Source organism: Pseudorca crassidens, chromosome 8 (assembly GCF_039906515.1).
Source record: "Pseudorca crassidens isolate mPseCra1 chromosome 8, mPseCra1.hap1, whole genome shotgun sequence".
Taxonomy (NCBI): domain Eukaryota; kingdom Metazoa; phylum Chordata; class Mammalia; order Artiodactyla; family Delphinidae; genus Pseudorca; species Pseudorca crassidens.
Genome location: NC_090303.1, coordinates 102,800,777 through 102,818,595, shown reverse-complemented (window position 1 = coordinate 102,818,595; position 17,819 = coordinate 102,800,777). Strand labels below are relative to the sequence as shown.

The 17,819-nt window shown below is 43.9% G+C and overlaps 1 protein-coding gene and 2 long non-coding RNA genes across 13 annotated transcripts in view; 1 reads left to right on the top strand and 2 right to left on the bottom strand.

Moving 5' to 3' along the window:
* Positions 1-1,916, bottom strand: part of LOC137229500 (uncharacterized) — a 36,955-nt gene extending 35,039 nt beyond the window's left edge. The window contains exon 1 of the long non-coding RNA XR_010945715.1: positions 1,706-1,916. This is a non-coding gene — a long non-coding RNA (uncharacterized lncRNA). The remainder of the gene's footprint in view (positions 1-1,705) is intronic.
* The window catches only part of LOC137229498 (uncharacterized), a 255,195-nt gene extending 245,898 nt beyond the window's left edge, over positions 1-9,297 (top strand). The window contains exons 6-13 of one of the 7 annotated variants that reach the window (XR_010945714.1): positions 1,815-1,958; positions 3,139-4,020; positions 5,259-5,374; positions 6,784-6,921; positions 7,262-7,445; positions 8,108-8,261; positions 8,921-8,991; positions 9,166-9,297. This is a non-coding gene — a long non-coding RNA (uncharacterized lncRNA). Of the gene's footprint in view, positions 1-1,814; positions 1,959-2,749; positions 2,880-3,138; positions 4,021-5,258; positions 5,375-6,783; positions 6,922-7,261; positions 7,446-8,107; positions 8,992-9,165 lie in introns of those variants that run through there. The other 6 variants (XR_010945713.1, XR_010945710.1, XR_010945708.1 and 3 more) reach the window with 6 other exon arrangements.
* LOC137229496 (actin-related protein 3B) overlaps positions 5,763-17,819 on the bottom strand; it is a 344,507-nt gene continuing 332,450 nt past the window's right edge. For 4 of the 5 annotated variants that reach the window (XR_010945705.1, XR_010945703.1, XR_010945706.1 and 1 more), the window contains 4 exons: positions 15,314-15,418; positions 14,960-15,113; positions 13,836-13,875; positions 5,763-12,009 (listed from right to left, as the gene is read on the bottom strand). The gene's annotated coding sequence lies outside the window, so the exon portion shown is untranslated. The remainder of the gene's footprint in view (positions 12,010-13,835; positions 13,876-14,959; positions 15,114-15,313; positions 15,419-17,819) is intronic. The other variant, XR_010945707.1, reaches the window with a different exon arrangement.

The window sequence follows — 17,819 nt, the reverse complement described above, 5'->3', positions numbered from 1 at the left end:
TATTATGTTGAGGTAGGTTCCGTCTGTGCCCATTTTCTGGAGAGTTTTTATCATAAATGGTGTTGAATTTTTTCAAAAGCTTTTTCTGCATCTATTGAGACGATCATATGGTGTTTATTCCTTAATTTTTTAATGTGGTGTATCACATTGATTGATTTGCATATATTGAAGAATACTTGCATCCCTGGGATAAGTCCCACTTGAAACTTTTAATGTGCTGTTGGATTCTATTTGCTAGTATTTTGTTCAGTATGTTTGCATCTATGTTCATCAGTGATACGGGTCTATAATTTTCTTTTTTTGTGATATCTTTTTCTGGTTTTGGTATCAGGGTGATGGTGGCTTCATAGAATGAATTTGGGAATGTTTCTCCCTCTGCAATTTTTTGGAAGAGTTTGAGAAGGATAAGTGTTAGCTCTTCTCTAAATGTTTGATAGAATTTACATGTGAAACCATCTGGTCCTGGACCAGATAATGCTTGAACTTCACCTTGATGCCAACCAATGAAGGAATTGTGCATGAGCTGAGAACGCACCCTGCAGACCCCCCCGTCCCACTGCCTTTAAAACCCCTTCTCTGAAAGCCATCAGGCACTTCAGGTCTTTTGCAGATGAGCTGCCCATTCTTCTTTCTTGGCACTGGCAATAAACGCTGAACTTCTCTTCACCACAACCTGGTGACAGTAGACTGGCTTTACTACGCACGGGTGAGTGGACCTAAGTTTGGTTTGGTAACACGGCCTTCCTGCCCTCATCCTTCTTACGACCCTCCTTCTGACCCCCACTTCCACCCTGAGGTTTAACAGCTCAAAGTCCACTTGGAATCTCTCTCAACCTTTCACTCAGCGCTCAGCTATGTCACCTGGTCTCTTCTCCTTCACGGCAAACTTTCCCATCTCCAGAGCCACTAGGAAGACATGCAGACCCCTCTGGGGGGCTCGCACAGGAGGGCTGAAATGATTTCCCTTCATGGGGCCAGTGGGACCCGCGCCCCAGGTGGGGATGAGGTGTGAAGAAGAGCGAGTCTCTATGGGAGAGAAACAGAAGGGAAGGGAAGAAAGCAGGGACAGGAAGGGGGAAACGAGACCAAAAGGTGAGGCTGGGGGAGAGGAAGAGTGTGCCGTGACCTCAAGTTCAAGCTTTCAAATATTCATAAATTCTCTCCTCACCCTCTAAAATCAAACAGGTGCACTGGAACTTAACTTTGGAATTCAAGTAGGAGCTCAGGCTGAAAGAGGCAACATGTCAGAGTTAGTGGGATAATCGTTTAAATCGTAGGAGTAACCCAAACTCTACATTTTAAAAAGCAAAGAATTAAAACAAGAAAATGTCAAGGCTTCTCTTTTCTGAATTGTAGATTTAGAATAGTAGATACCTAAATTGTACCTTCATGCTTTTTTTAATCAGAGAAGTGAAAATAATCACTCTTTCCTAATAACAGGCTTTCCATGGGTAGGTAGAGGACATTTTCTGCTCCATTCAGTAAGTGGAAGAGGGAGTAAAGGGCGTTCTTGACAAGGGAAATAAAGCCTCTGGAAATTGTCTTAATAGCAGGCTGGGAGTTCAGGCAACAGGGGTGACCTCAGCTTTCCTGGGGCTGCCCTCACCCCCTCCCACCCCTGATCCATTTCACCATGACTCAAGGCTCCCCAGATACTCCAGCTGCTGGTGCCTCTTCTCCAGATACAGAGGGTGAAGGTCATTACCAGCAGATGACACACTCGTGCCCACTCATCCTGTAGGTCCCACCACAGTTGCCAACTTCTTCGCCAAGTTTCCCCAGGTGAAGGTCACACTTTCCACTTTCTATTACAGGTTTTTGCTTGCGTGTTTGTGTCCTCAGCGGACTCCTTTCCTGCAGTTACGGGTAACAGAGAACTCAGTTTTAACTCTCAGCCAGAACGGAAGAGAATTTAAGATTTCAACTGTCTCTGAAGCTGAGATGCTCCAGAGTCAAATGTATCCTTTGGGGGGGGAGGGTTTCTGATCTAAAATCAGAAACTGAGAGTGATTTTGAAGAAGTGATCCCTTGAAGCTGGAAGAAAAACAGGGTTAGTTTAGGCACTAACTTAAGATGATTAAGGAAAAACGGGATACCTAAATCATACCTTTGTGCTTTTGTCTCCCTTTAAATAATTATTTTTTTTTCTCAAAACAGTAATGTTTTATATTCGATGCTTAGTTACTTAAATAGATTACAATATCAGTCAGGGGCCCACCTGGAAAGAGAAGGCATGTTCCTATGGGATTCTGGAGAGAGCTGCCTATAGGGACTTATGAGGGGCTGCGGGGTTAAGCACATCATCTGAGAAGGTCGGCGCACCCAGAAGTAGCAGTCCTGGGGAGGGGTTGGCATTCGCAGACCCCAAGGGTCAAGAAGAAGAAACAGAGCACCCTGGTGAGGGCTTGAGCTGTGTGGGAGGCGGAGGGGGTGGGGTGCAGGCGCCCAGCAGAGCTGAGCTTCTCCGAGAGATGAGCTGCTACTGGGACAGAAGCCAAAAGTGGGCGTAAATCCCCGCCCTCTCCCCAGCTGCGCCTCTGGCTGAAGCAGGGGGTACAGCCTCAGGGCAAACAAATACATCCCCAACAGGCATGCGGAGAAGACCAAGAAGGAAGAAGAAGAAAGGGGGGGGGAGGCAGGGATGAAGAATAACCAGCATGAATATTTTATTTTTTTAGAAAGTATATTGGTAGGGAAGGCTGCTAATCTCCCTCCTATTCTGTCTGCCACACTTATCACCTCAATTCAGATCAAAGGAAAAAGTCAAATGCAACAGCAGTTACCTAATCGGAGTTCACACCTGTACCAAGAACATAATCAGAGCCAAGCATTGATTTTTTTTGCAATGGAAACCTACAAGACAACATCAAATATGCAAGGTGGGGGGGGGGGGAGAGAGAGACAGAGAGAGACAGAGAGAGAGGAAATGAGAGGAAGAGAGGAGTCTGTGATGGCCAATAGAGTATAACCAACCGTTTTCTCAGATCTGAACCTCGGTGCTATAGTTTACTTGGCAAAGCCCTGAATTAGCAGGAGACCTGTATTTTAACACCCTCCCATGAGGAAAAACTAATTTGCATTTGGTTAAAGCTATTTAAATGAAACAGGTTAATTTTCTCTAACCAATGTTTAAATAAGTGCAGCAATCTTGATGGTTTCCCCTGGGAGGAGTACAGTCCTGGGAGGCTGATGTTCACTTCCTGCCCCAGAGAGGTGACTGCCTGATCCTGGATCACAAATATTCAGTCAACGGGATGTGAGCTGCATCTCACGGTGAATCTCTACGGAGTCTCCAATCACACTAGATCACACATCCCTGTGTTGTTTTGTTGGCCGTCTTCCCCCATAGAATGTGAGCCCCCCCAGGGCAGAGATGGCTGTCTCTTTCACTCCCTGCTGTTATCCACACCAAGAACAGCGTCCAGCACATAGAAGGTGTTCAAAATCTATTCATTCAGTGAATGAAGCAGTGGATGCATGATTAGTGAGCCCTCAGGTCTAAAGGAGACACATTGTCTATAATATGTGTTACGGAGATTAGATGCAGGGTCCATTTCCCAGACCCCTGGTGCTGACTCCCCAGAATCCCATCTTTGGGTCCATGTCACCAGCAGCCTCTCCTCCTCATTAAACCCAATAAGCATGTGAAGAACCAACAGAATCAGGCAGTCAGGCTTTCTCTGGATGGGACTTCCTACCCCCACTAGACGGAGGACGATGGAAGACCCTCTGCTTGTTTACACGCTCATAACTTAGATTTCATAAAGAAGACATTGCGAACGTTTTGGAATAGGAAACATGTTGGAGGAGGTCATCGAGAGGACGTGACCACCAGCTGACCCTCAAGGCGGACCCAGGCAGTGGAGGTTCCTCATCCCATCCCCACATTTGAAGGTGCATCTGCCCACCATTCCACAGCGAGAGCCCTTCCGAGGACGCAGCCTTGAGAGAGCGAGCTGGTGCTGAGACCACCTAGTGTGGACATCTAATCATCTGTGGCCCCCAAGACAAGCCTCATAGGTAAGTCCCCTTGCTTATTAAAACTGCCACCTGCCAATCTGGAGTGTCTGCCTCCTTCTTCGGTCTCTCTTTGCCCTCCATATATGGGGGCCAGTTTGCAAACCAGCAAAACATTTATTCAGCAGTTTTTGAGCATCCGCTTCTGGTGAAGCTCTGTGGCCCTCCTGGACTGGCCACTGGCTTAACTGGAGAGAAAAAGCAAGTGCAAAAGCAGTTCTTATTCCATAGGATTGTAAGACTGTAATAAGGATCGTAATCCATGTGCAAATTTCTGCAAGTTCTATTCTGGTCTCCTAAAGCGCACACGTACACACGTGGTTCAGATTTTTACCCATCTCCCTTCTAATTTGTCTCATATATTTCACATCAATAGGTCAACGAGAAAATAACAAGACACAACAATATGTTCCTTTGCAAATGTAATTAGGGAATCTTCCGGCAAACAAATAAACTCCTAGCTAATGCAAAACTTGTTTTCAAAATGCTTTTTCTCTTTTTCTGCCCGGAGCAGGCTTACAAATAAATATTGAGTGTGCCAGGAAGTTGTTCAATTATTCATGTACTGAACTTTTTAAGCGTAGCTAAGAAAGACAGTCTCCTTGAATTTACCTACTTGCCTGAAAGCTATGTGTTATTCATTGGCAGGGAAGAGGTTTCTCCATATTCATTTCATTTACCTGTCAGTAGCACGTCTTCAGGTGAAGTATCTCAAAAGCATTTTAAACCACTTAATTTTACCCCAGTTAGTGTCTGTCTTCCTTAAGCCTGAACTCAAAGGATTCTGCCCCATCAATTATTGGAGAGGTCAGAGATATCCATTGTAAGCATCCATGAGCAGATACCCATCCATCATTCACTCCACAGGTCATGAGGGAGGAGATACAATGAAGAAAGGGCACTGCGGTCAGGGCGGGGAGATCCTATTTCTTGCCAGACACAGTCATGACCTTGGCAATCACTTTACACCTCTGAGGCCCCATTTCTTCCTCTTACAACTTAAACCTCAGAAAAGCAATATTTGCTCTGCCTGCATCACCAGGCTGAGGTTATATATATTAAAATTTTCTATCATTTAAGAGATGATTCAATATGCCTATGAAAATCCCAACTTTCCCTAAAGTAGGAATTTGCATGCATCTCCCAGCAAAGCAGTAAACATCCCTGACTGAGAGAGTTTTCACGACTCAGAACGTACGGGCCATTCTTTTATCTGATCATTTCCCAAACGCTGATTTCAGGACTCCATATGGCCAACACCAGCGGAAGATACTGGGAATGCAAGACCCTCCCTGCCGTGGCTGAGCTCACAGAATGTTAAAGGAGCTGGACAGGAAGGAAAGAGGGTGGTAAGATGGTAAGTGACAAGCTATTCCAACATTGGCGACGCCAAAACGTGAAGATATGACATCATGAAGGTGATGGAATGGACGACGGAATAGGAAGTGGAGTGGAGTGGAAAAGGACCAGCTGTATTTGAGGGTGTTTCTGGCTTGGCTGGGATGACGCGTTGGATAGTGGCTGATCCTGGGTAATGTAAGAAAAGGTGTAGCTGAGGTGAAGGAAACATGCAGACCTAAGGTTCGTGTTTGCTGGTGCAAACCTATGGCTTTTATTGAGTATGGAGAGGTTACCATGGGGACACACACACCCAGAGGACACGGTCTGAAGGACCCAAGAAGGCAAGTGGACGAGGAGTGGGTAGGGGATATTGAACGAGTTACTGGATGAATGAAGCATAGTTCTTTTTTTTTTTTAACATCTTTATTGGGGTATAATTGCTTTACAATGGTGTGTTAGTTTCTGCTTTATAACAAAGTGAATCAGTTATACATAAACATATGTTCCCATATGTCTTCCCTCTTGCGTCTCCCTCCCTCCCACCCTCCCTATCCCACCCCAAGCATAGTTCTTACTCCCGAGAACCTTACTATCTAGCGCCCCCTGACGGGGGTGGTCAGGGATAACTGGGGAGGGTCAACGTGAAACTAACCAGGCCACATCCCTGAAGCGTCCACAGACAAGCCTCCTCGTCCACAATGCAGGCCGCTGTCCAGGTTGTAAATCGAGTGGACGGGCTCTCCACCCATTTTGCACTCTCAGCTCAATGTGTTACTATTATTTTTAATTTTTATTGGAGTATTGTTGATTTACAATGTTGTGTTACTTTCAGGTGTACAGCAAAGTGAATCTGTTATACATATACATACCTCCATTCTTTTTTTTTTTTTTTTTTTTGCGGTACGCGGGCCTCTCACTGTTGCGGCCTCTCCCGTTGCGAAGCACAGGCTCCGGACGCGCAGGCTCAGCGGCCATGGCTCACGGGCCCAGCCGCTCCGCGGCATGTGGGATCTTCCCGGACCGGGGCATGAACCCGTGTCCCCTGCATCGGCAGGCGGACTCTCAACCACTGCGCCACCAGGGAAGCCCCCTCCACTCTTTTCTAAGATTCTTTTCCCATATAGGCCGTTACAGAGTATTGAGTAGAGTTCCCTGTGTTATACAATAGGTTCTTATTAGTTATCTATTTTATACACAGTAGTGTGTATATGTCAATCCCAATCTCCCAATTTATCCGTCTCCCCCTTAGCCCCTGGTAATCATGCCTTGAGGGCCATGAGGCAAATCTCTAGGTGCCTTCACATAAGACATTTACTCTACCCTATAAGCTCTAAAACAGTCAAGGAAGAAACGTGGATTTCACATTCACAACCATTTTTTCCTTTCAAAAACATGCGTCCGTAACTGTGTCCCTGCCTTCAGCAGAGTTCGACTTTACATCTGCGAGTGAGTCACACACGGGGAGTGGAGGCTCAGACAGAAGTTATTTCTCAGCGACAGACCGGTAGGAGGGCCGACATGAAAACCTGGTTCCTTGCCTCCGAAAGCAGCGTCTTAGCAAAGGTCAGATGCTTTATGTATTGAATCACTCACTGGACGACTTGTCAGTTAAGCACACGCCCTGCTAGGAGAGAGATGAAGAGGCAGTAGCCCTGCCTTCAGGGAACTCATTGGACTAAAGCATTGGACGTCAGGTGTTTTCTGGTGAACCAGGCAAATACCTTCTGGAGGGAAACTTCAATCCCCACCTGCCTGACCGGGGCGGGGGTGGGGATCCTCTAGGCTCCTCTTAAATGCTTGCGATCAGAACACCCCAGGGTGGCGACAGGTTCCTCCCTACATCGGAGTGGGAGAGAAAAGCCCTCTTTGTCTCCACCTTTCTCTGTCTTCACACCTCCCACAGGTCACCCGAGAACTCACCTCCGAGCCAGGCGGGACCTTCTACCCTTGCGTCTGAGAAGAGACAGCACTGCCTCCTGGTGGCCAACTCGAGGCTCTACAGAGTGGCAAGCCGGCCAGGGCCACCTTCTCTGGATCGATTCGGAGAGGGAAAGGGGACAGGCTTCCCCCTGTTCTTCAGCAAAAAGGTGAGCATAACTGAGACCGAGTGTGGCTCTGGCGGCCAGCATCCTTGCCATGACCCTCACCTGCACCGGTGATGCTGCAGCGCCCTCCTCCCACTCAGGGTTCATGCCTTCCAGCTCTCTTTCCCCCATGTAGGAAGCTTCTCCCAATGAGGACCTAGGAGCTGTCACTTCTGGTTGCTATTGAAGCCATAACCCATGCGGTTCACACCAGGAGAACTCTGTCACAGGGATTTTTAAAAAAACATTGTACAAACAGGAGGAAAACAGGAGTCTTTATTTGTTACAATATTGCTTCTGTTTTATGTTTTGTTTTTTTGGCTCTAAGGCTTGTGGGATCTTAGCTCCCCAAGCAGGGATTGAACCTGCACCCCATGCGTTGGAAGGCAGAGTCTTAACCACTGGACCACCAGGGAAGTCCCTCTGCCTTACCCGTTTGAATGGTGCAAAACCCAGATGAGTCTTGGAGGATGACTGTGGGTTATCGCACACTTAATCAGGTGCTCATGTCCATCATAACTGTAGTTCCACATGTGGTATCTTTACCAAAGCAAATCAACATTGCTCTACCACCGAGTATACGGCTGTTGACCTGGCATATAGTGATAATTTTCCCCATTTCTATCAGTAAAGATGATCAGAAACAACTCATTCTCTTGTGGCAGGAGCATCAGCACCCCTACATCATCCATCTCTCCTGCTTTGGTCCTAAGACAGACCAGAGGGAATTGAATGTCTTAATATCACATCAGGTACCACATCACGTTGATGACGTTTTGCTCACTGGAGCTGATGAGAGGAAGTAGCAAGGGTGAGAGGGTAAGAGATAAGCCCCACAAGAGTTTGGAGACCTAAACTCTTTCACTTTCACTCTAAAGTGAAAATATACTGTGACACTTTGTAGCACCCATTTCAAAGAAATAGACATAACTGTTGATGGACTTTTTGCTTTCTGAAGGCTACATATAGGATATGTAAGCATGATCTTGTAACATGATTATTGAGTAACGCTTAAGATGGCCAGTTTGCGGGGGGGGGGAGCGGGTGGAAAGAGTAAAGAACAAAAAGGTCTACTGCTTAGACTTCCGTATCATGTCCAGGAAGTAGTTCAAGCTGTCTTGTCACTTATGCTGTGTGTCAAGATATGCTACGGTATTTTCTGTGTGTGAGGCAGATAATATATTTTAACAGCAACTGAAAAATCCCAAAGAAAGAATCAATGCATGGTCCCTTGGGTTTGGGAATGAAGCCATGCCGTCTTCTGCCAGTAACTAGCCTCAAGTTGGTAAGCAGTTCCTGGTCTCCTATTGACCCTGGTGGAAACTTAGTGCTTGACCCCCAAGTGATTGCCCATCATCACTGTTTTTTTCCCAAATCCACCATCCCTGTGTGGAGCTGTAATACATTTGGTTATCTATGTGTATATTATGCAAATCCATCTGCAAACCAGACCTACCCTTTTTGTTAACTTTTCATAGGGAACCCTCATGAGGCCACAGGTGTGTGTTGAGGGCAAAGCAGTAGACACAGAAATAGGCACAGTTTCCAGGTGAGTAAATGGCCCAGCTACCTGTGCAATTAACTTGTGCCTGTTCTGATATATACCATTTCCAAGGGATAATTTAATATTACTGTTAATATCCAATCTTATGATTTGGAATATCAGGAAAAAACATTCAGTTGATGGTGGGCAGCTCAGGGTGGCTAACATTTTATCTTTCAGGTATTGACATCACTCAATCTATACGGCAGCTCATGGAACTTTGTTGTCCCCGGCATTGAGAACACATTTATTTTACTTGAATGCAAAACAGGTGAGTGAAGCTTTGGAGGGGACAGAAGGAATGAACAGTACTGGACACTTTCATTATACCATCCAAACCCACCCTCTGCCTTTCTTCCATCTGCCTCTACCCTGGGAGGCTGAACTGGCTGGACTTCGTCCATGGTTCCCTTTGCCATCTGGCTTCTGGTTGTTTCGCATAAATGGGAAGCATTGGTGGAGACTGGACTGGAGAACAGAGTGAGATCAGGGTACTTATTTCCTGGTTTCCTCTGTGATGGGTCGTTATATGTTGAAGTAAGTTTCTCTACCAAGACCACAGCCCCTGTCAGGAAACCCTCTGCTACAACAACAGCTACTATCTCTGGGTTCTGGTCAACTTTGCCTCTCCTTAACCTTCAGTCCTGAGGGTAGTAATGGCTCCTCCATCTTGCTAGTTTAGAGCATTTCAACCATCGCTCTTGGTTTCCTGTAACCCTGCTTACATATTTATGAGCAGCCTCTTCATTAAACCTTCCTCCATTACCCACTTGAGTACGGCATCTGCTTCCTGCTAGAGTGTGAGTGATACACATTCAGATCAGATTCTCAGAGCAAAACTCCAAGTAATTAGAAATCAGCAACAAGCACAGACTTAAATGGACTCAAATTACTCAAGATAATAAGTTATTCACGTAGGAAACTAAGACATATTTAGGATTGAATACCAAAAAGTGTACTACATCATAGTCATCTATAGTAGGACCAAGAAAAAGGGAAATATGTGCATTAATAAAAGAAAAAGATTAAAAGTAAATGTCTGAAGAACTTAAAAGCTTAGAATAAGCTTTTAAAAATAGGGCAGACATAATAGGTAGGAAATCAATAAAATGGAAAAAGAAAAAAGCAAATGAGCTTCAACAAAAGAAAAATTTGCTTTTTAAAAACCTCTAAGAAGAAAGATCAAGAAGAGAGAAGAAAAGGAACAAAACATTTCTTACTAATTATCAAGACTTACAAAACTGTAGTAATGAAAACACTATGATATCAATGCCAACATATATAATAGAAAAGAATGCCTATTAATTATAGAACATTGATAAATGACATTGCAAATCAGAGAAGAAAAGCTAAGCTATTCGATAAATAGAGCTGGGAAAATTGTTTACACATACATAAAAAATCTGGTACCTACCTCACACCACAAAAAGAAAACAATTTTAATGAATTAACTGTCAATATATAAAAATCAGACCCCCAAATCTTACCAAAAAATAAAGACAGTGCCTTGGGGAAAAGAAGCAATTATTAAACAAGTGACAAAAATCACAATCAATGAAGAAAAAGATGGGTAAGTTTAAATTTATATGTGTACATGTAAAGCATGACTAATATATATAATGTTTACAGAACTGTACATGTATTACATAATCATCATAAAAAGGTATTTATTCACCCAGGAAAGTAAGCCACTACCGTGTGCCGATAACTCTGCAAACTGCTGTAGATACGACAGCAATGCTGACGTGATCTCTGCCCCGGACCGTACGTTGGCAGATAAGCAGACAGGTTGAACAACACTGCACTTAATAACAGAATGAAAATATTACTTTTACTATCATCCACACCATCATAAAGGAGCTTCTTTCCAGGCAAATTATTAATCAATGTATCAATGTAGTCGTGGTGAGATATGGCAGACCAGGGGGTGACCGATTCTCCTAAGGCATTTATTTACCCTGTTTGTTTAGTCATTCAGTAGTATTTATTGACTGACCCTTTTAGCCACTGTAATAAGCCCTGGGATAAAAGATGAATACGAAATAATTTCTCCTCCAAGCAGAAAATCCCTGAGCTCACCGCTGGGTAGAAGCAGACGCATAAACTGGAAGGTCCAGTATCTTGTGATGGGCATTATGGTGGGGGATCTTATGGTGCTCTGGGGGCATATTGAAGCGCCTACCCCAGACTCTGGGGAAAGGGGTAGGTGGGTTTACGGTGGTACTTCAAAGCCCAACAGTGAAGGCAAGGAAAATATTTTAATTCAGATAACTGGGTGAATCATAACTCAGAATTCTAAATGCATACATTGCTATAAAATGATAATCATGTGTTAAAGGCTGTCATTCCCATTTTGAGCCAAGAAAGTTCAGAGGTTCAGAACAAAACAGGTATTTCAGAGACCTCCACAACAAACGTTGCTACAGCAGGAGTTTTCTGAGGTAAGGATAGTGCAGCAGCAGAGTAACTATTGTTTCTTGGAAAAGCATAAACTAAGAGGCAACAATCTTGGGTCTCTGTCCTGCTTTTGCTGCACACTCACTTTCTAAAGCCTAGAGTAAGCCAGTTATCCTCCAGAGTTTGGGAATAACATCACAAACGTAATGTGTTTATTATGAGAATTAGAGCGTAAAGGTTAAAGTGCTTAATAAAGCAGTACACGAATATCATTATTAAGGCTCCAGACTTTACACGTGAGCAGCCACTCCCTGAGCCTTTGGAGAGCTCTCTCCATTCTTCTACAAGAGGAGCAGGCTTTGATTTGCTGCCTCGCATCCAGGAGGAGCCTCCTGTGCCCTAGGAAGCTCCCTTGGCCATCCTGCACGTCCCCAAGCCTCCAGAAGGGCCCGGCCACGTACTTGGTCCAGGTACCGCACATCGGGAGGGCTTACCTGCCTTGGTGCTGCTACCATGCACCCAGTGAAGGACCCGTGAGAAGGATGTGGTGTGGATTCACTCCAAGCCTGGGAATCCTCAGAATTCCAAACCTTCCTCTCAGCCCACACGCGGCTGATGAAGAGTTGCCTAAAAAGATGCACAACATGAGAGTTCTGAGTTAAGTTTTATTTGGGGCAAAAATGAGGACTATAGCCTGGGAGACAGCCTCTCAGAGAGCTCTGAGAAACTGTCCCCAAGAGGCAGGGGGAGGTCAGTATAGATGTGATTTTAGTGAAGGGGGAACATGCAGTCAAACATGCATTTTGAGGGCCTCCCTGGTGGCATAGTGGTTGAGAGTCCGCCTGCCGATGCAGGGGACACGGGTTCGTGCCCCGGTCCGGGAAGATCCCACATGCCGCGGAGCGGCTGGGCCCGTGAGCCATGGCCGCTGAGCCTGAGTGTCCGGAGCCTGTGCTCCGCACCGGGAGAGGCCACAGCGGTGAGAGGCCCGCGTACCGCAAAAAATAAATGAAAAAAAAAAACCCATGCATTTTGGCAGAAGGTGGCTGCTCGTCACAAGGAGCAGATCTCTCCATTAATGATTTTAGTGCTTTTCTAGATACAAGGAGATGCAAGAATTGGGCTCATAATATCTCCTGAGAATATCTAACTATCTGAAGGCCTGTTCTGCCGGGTTTTCCCAGAGCACAGAGGGCCTCCTTCCTGCTCTCCACCCTGAGCTCCTTTCAGGGGGTGTGGAAGGTCAGCGGCTGCAGCAGTTCATGATTTAATCCTTGTAGAGGCAGATGGCAAGTGCCAATCTGTAGTTGGCAGACGTTTAAAAGACAGGTGGGTGCCACATCCCACACATACTGAGTAAGGAAAAATGCGGCAGGGATGAAAGTACCCATGGTCTCTGCTAGGAAGGGCTTGTCTCTTACTGGAATTCAGTTCAGTGGGGTTTCCCTGTGTTCCTAGTTCTGGGTTGCCTTTAAACATGCATATGATTGTGTCACTTCTCTGAACTATTCTGATTTGTAAGGTGGGACCTCCTGCAACTCAGTACATCCCAGCTGCTGAAGTGTCCATTTGAAGCTGTGTCCGTGTCTGGGGTGTGGATGGGAATAAATCACCCTTGGGGTCAGAAAGAAATAAACGCCAATTTACATAGTTCCCTGGGTTAATTTTGATTTCATCGGTTTTACATACACTGAAAATAAATGGTCTTTGCTACCGCCCATGTTTCCACATGAAGTGATGCAGACCGTGTACTGCCCGAAGCTTTCAAGCCTAGGAGACAAGTGGAGGTTGAAACACAACCTCAGCTTTTTTCTCCCAGTTTATCCTCTCAAAGGAAAATCTGTTCTTAATTCATCCATGGCTCCGTGTGCAAAGGCGAGCAGCGACCCCAGTATCGTTGCTCTGTCTACAGATCGATAAACCCGTCCCCCACATCTGGGTCCCCCACATTATGGCTACTTGCAAGAATACTGCCTAAATTATCTAGAATAACTTGTCATATTCCAAGGCCAGTGTTGAAAAGAAAAAAATTGACAAAGATACAGAGAAGACCCCAGGTACTAATGGAGGAGTCGCTGACCTCTTTAGGAAGTTTCATGCAATGTAGCAGAAGCAACCTTTCCAAACAAGTTTCTTTTTCAATTTGAACTTTTTGACAATTTCTTTGCAATCTCATTCCTCTGAATGAGTGTGAGTTTTTCCCTATTTATTATTTTTTGGAGCATATGTCCACATAACTATGAAATAAAACTTGATCCAAAATCTTCACTTAAATAAGATAAAAATGAACTTATTTAACAAAAAAAAAAAAACCAGACTCACTGACATAGAAAATAAACTTATGGTTACCCGGGGTGACGTGGGGGGAGGGGGAGGGGGAAGGATAGATTGGGAGTTTGGGATTGACATGTACACACGGCTATGTTTAAAAACGATAACCAACAAGGACCTACCGTATAGCACAGGGAGCTCTGCTAAATACTTTGTAATAACCTAAATGGGAAAAGAATTTGAAAAAGAATAAATACATGTATGACTGAATCACTTTGCTGTACACCTGAAACTAACACAACGTTGTTAATCAACTGGACTCCAATATAAAATAAAAATTAAAAGAAAAACAAAAGAACACAAAATCATCACTTCAGTTCGTTTATGTGTCTGTGCACAAACACATTATATGAAAGCCTGTCATTCGTTTTCTTTAACTGGTTCCATCAAAAAATATTGAATGAGTTCTCATAATCTGTATTTACTGTTGCCTCCCCAGTGCCTAAATAATTACCTGGCACAAAGTCCCTGTGCCTACTTTCTAGTGAAGAGACATCTACGAAGGATACGGAAAAATAAATAAACCCCATTTCTAGAAGTGATAACTATGATAATGTTATAGTTTCGTATTTCAACCAGAACACTTGAGAGTAATTAATGATTACACGAGGAAAGCAAGTGTCCCCAGGGATGGCCTGGGTGTAAATAAGACATAAGGAACTTAGGGGAAAGTTACGTGAAAAAAAGGACATTGGGGTTATGGCTTGGACTTGAGAGGGAGTCGAATGGAGTCTGAGTGGGTGGGGAGCAGACGTTAACAGGGGCTAAGGGAAGCCCCGTGGAGGGGTGGCATTCAATCCTAATCAGAATGATGACAGTGCGTCACTAACCAAAGCCTGGAGGAAGGGCAAGTTCGGGCAGGGCCATGGCAAGTGCAAAGGGTCTGAGGAGGAAACAAACCTGGTATGTTCAAGACAGAGATGGAGACAATGGGCTGCCACCAAGTGAAGGAGGCTGGAGGTGATGGGACATGGATAGAGTCAGAGAATAGAGCTCTGCTGTCCTTATGGGCCCTACTGGGAGCTGGCAACTCCACACAAAGGGGTGACTCGGCGAAGATCCAAATGAGATGGATAAGTTCTCATCTAGTTGGGGGGAAATATTCATGAGAGTCACGTGCTAAGGTGATGCTCTTAAAGCAGTCTAAACTCAGCAGTCAGCTAACTTGCTATCTCAAGAAGTGTCAAGGTGAGGTTTTCTTCCCCCCACTAAAGTGAATTATTTTACAATGAGAATAATGCCTTACCTTTGCAAAAGTTTTCTTGCGGTGTTATACGGAACTACATTTTTATCTTCTGTGTGTAAAGCGTTCTGGAAGATGAGAAGGCTTTGGAAGGCTTTGGAAGGGTTGTCTGGGTTTCCAGGTCCAGTCCGAGTTCAGCACAGCGTGCTGTGAATGCCTGGCGGGGAGAGGTAGTTACAAGGAAGAGGAATCAGGACAGGTGGACATTTCATAGGCCAGAAAGCATTTTGCCTGTTAGTAGAAAGGCCCGCAGGAAGTTAAAAAAATCAATTGCAAAACACAATAGAGGAGGTGAACCTTGACAACAGAATCAACTAAAACCTCCCACATTCTGGCGGTAAGTTCAGGATGTGATACCTTTCCTTAGATGTCAACGCTGCCTCAGAGGGCAGTCCTTCACTTGGACTCCAGTGAAAGGCCAAGCAGCCAGGTATCTTTTTCTGTGGTTGCAATATCTTCTCTCTAAGGCCCAAAAGGAATTTTTATCATTTTATATTTCTCACTAACAAGTAAATATAACAATTTCCCTCCAGAGAAATCCTCATGGATTTGGCCCATAGATACTAGCTAGGGCTTAATTCAATCACAACAATCCTTAGAGAATTGTGCAGGCCAACTGAAAAGCAAAGATACTGCATTTATATGCGTAACATCTATCAAACCTATAGCTCTTAAGATATTAAAAGCTCTATCCTTAGTAATACAGTCTCAGATGGATTTCAAATAAACATTAAAGATATATGTAGACAAACTTCCAGTTATAACAGTAACAAGTCCTGGGGATCTAATGTACAGCACAGTGATTATAGTTAATATTGTAGCATATATTGAAAATTTCTAAGCGAGTAGACGGTAGCTGTTTTCAACACAAAAAAGAAATGGTAATTATGTGACGGGATGGAAGTGTTAGCTAATGCTATGCTGGTAATCATTTTGCAACATGTAAATGTACCAAATCAACCCGCTCTACACCTTAAACTTACCCGATGTTATGTGTCAATTATGTCTCAATAAAGCTGCGGGCAAACCTAGGGGCAAGATGGGAATAAAGAGGCAGACCTACTAGAGAACGGACTTGAGGATACGGAGAGGGGGAAGGGTAAGCTGGGACAAAGTGAGACAGTGGCATGGACATATATACACTACCAAACGTAAAATAGCTAGCTAGTGGGAAGCAGCCGCATAGCACAGGGAGATCAGCTCGGTGCTTTGTGACCACCTAGAGGGGCGGGATAGGGAGGGTGGGAGGGAGGGAGACGCAAGAGGGAAGAGATATGGGGATATAAGTATATGTATAACTGATTCACTTTGTTATAAAGCAGAAACTAACCCACCATTGTAAAGCAATTATACTCCAATAAAGATGTTTTTTTTAAAAAAAAAGCTGTGGGCAAATAATTTAAAATACAGAAATGATTTAAATATATATGTAGAAAAGAAAGCCTACAAGAAGTTATAAACAAAGAATATTTGAGTAGGTGCTGATTATTTTTAAAATGGATAATAAACAATGCCTATTCCAAGGCAACGATTAAGCATTAAAAATGGTAGCTTAGGTGGAAAGCATGTCTTTTCTAAAAATGGCCGAAAAAGTATCTCCTGTTTGAAATGCTCTTGTAAAAGAGGTAGAACCTGTTTCTGCTCCCCTTGAACCTGGGCAGGCTCGAGGCTCACCCGGAACCAGCAGACTCACTCAGAACCGAAGGCTGGCATGGAAGCTTCCGGGTGATTTTTTCTGCAGTGATGGATAACTGGGCCTGGAGGTGTTGTCCTCACTCCCCACAGAGAAATGAAATAACTTTCCCAAGGACACACAATTTTATTAAATGCCAGGTTAGAAACCAGATCTCTTGATACTTAAGCCAACGTTATTTCCACTACGGCCTCCCCTGCCACGAAAACCCTTTGCAACTGATTCCTCCGATGTTTACCACTGAATTAACTGGATATTAAGTTGTTACCTGAGCGTTTGAGCAATACATTCTCTTGCCATACTTTGTTGGCCGTATGTAAATTTTATGCAATGATAATCCATTATAAATAGGGGGGATTAAAAAAATACATCATTGCCTTAGTTCTTCCATACATTTTTCCCCAAAAGAGTCCCATGTCCGTCATTCACAATAAAGCTCCGTTTTGCCTTTATCATAGTTCCAGTGAGTTGCTATTAATTTTTAAAAAGCAAGACATTAACCTCTCATCTTTTGAAATGAAAGAAATGGGAAGGAACTTCAAGATTGAAAATGACCTCGATGGAATACATTAAACAGAATATGAAACGGCCAGACTTTAACAAATGTAATTTAGAGAAAACTGCTGATCAAAACATATCATTTCTCCTATTGATTTCTTCCTTTCTTGATGCTCTGTTTAGGCAAAGGAAGGAAAACTGGAACAGGAGAAGCAGAGATTTCAAAGAAGGGCTAGCTTGAGGCAGAGGTGAGCTACAGTGTGTTATGACAGGTGAATGTCAACAGAGAAAAAGGAGAAAAATAGCCAAAAACTAAGAAGGAAAAGCAACAGACCCGGAACGAGAGATGAGAAATGTCAACTCTATGCTTTGTTTTCTTATTTACAATAATTACAGACATATATACGTATACACATATATACGTGCATATACACAGTCTATACGCACACACAGACTGAAGTTTCCTTTATGTTTTTTCATTTTTACTGATTTTAATTTCACATACATGTACTGTATTTTATATACAGAAACCTGGAGTGAGTATTGCTTGTTTGTATCAACTGTATTTTTTTAAAAACTTCCTTGATTTTATTTTTTTTAATTTTATTGGAGTATAGTTGATTTACAATGTTCTGTTAGTTTCAGATGTACAGCAAAGTGATTCAGTTATAC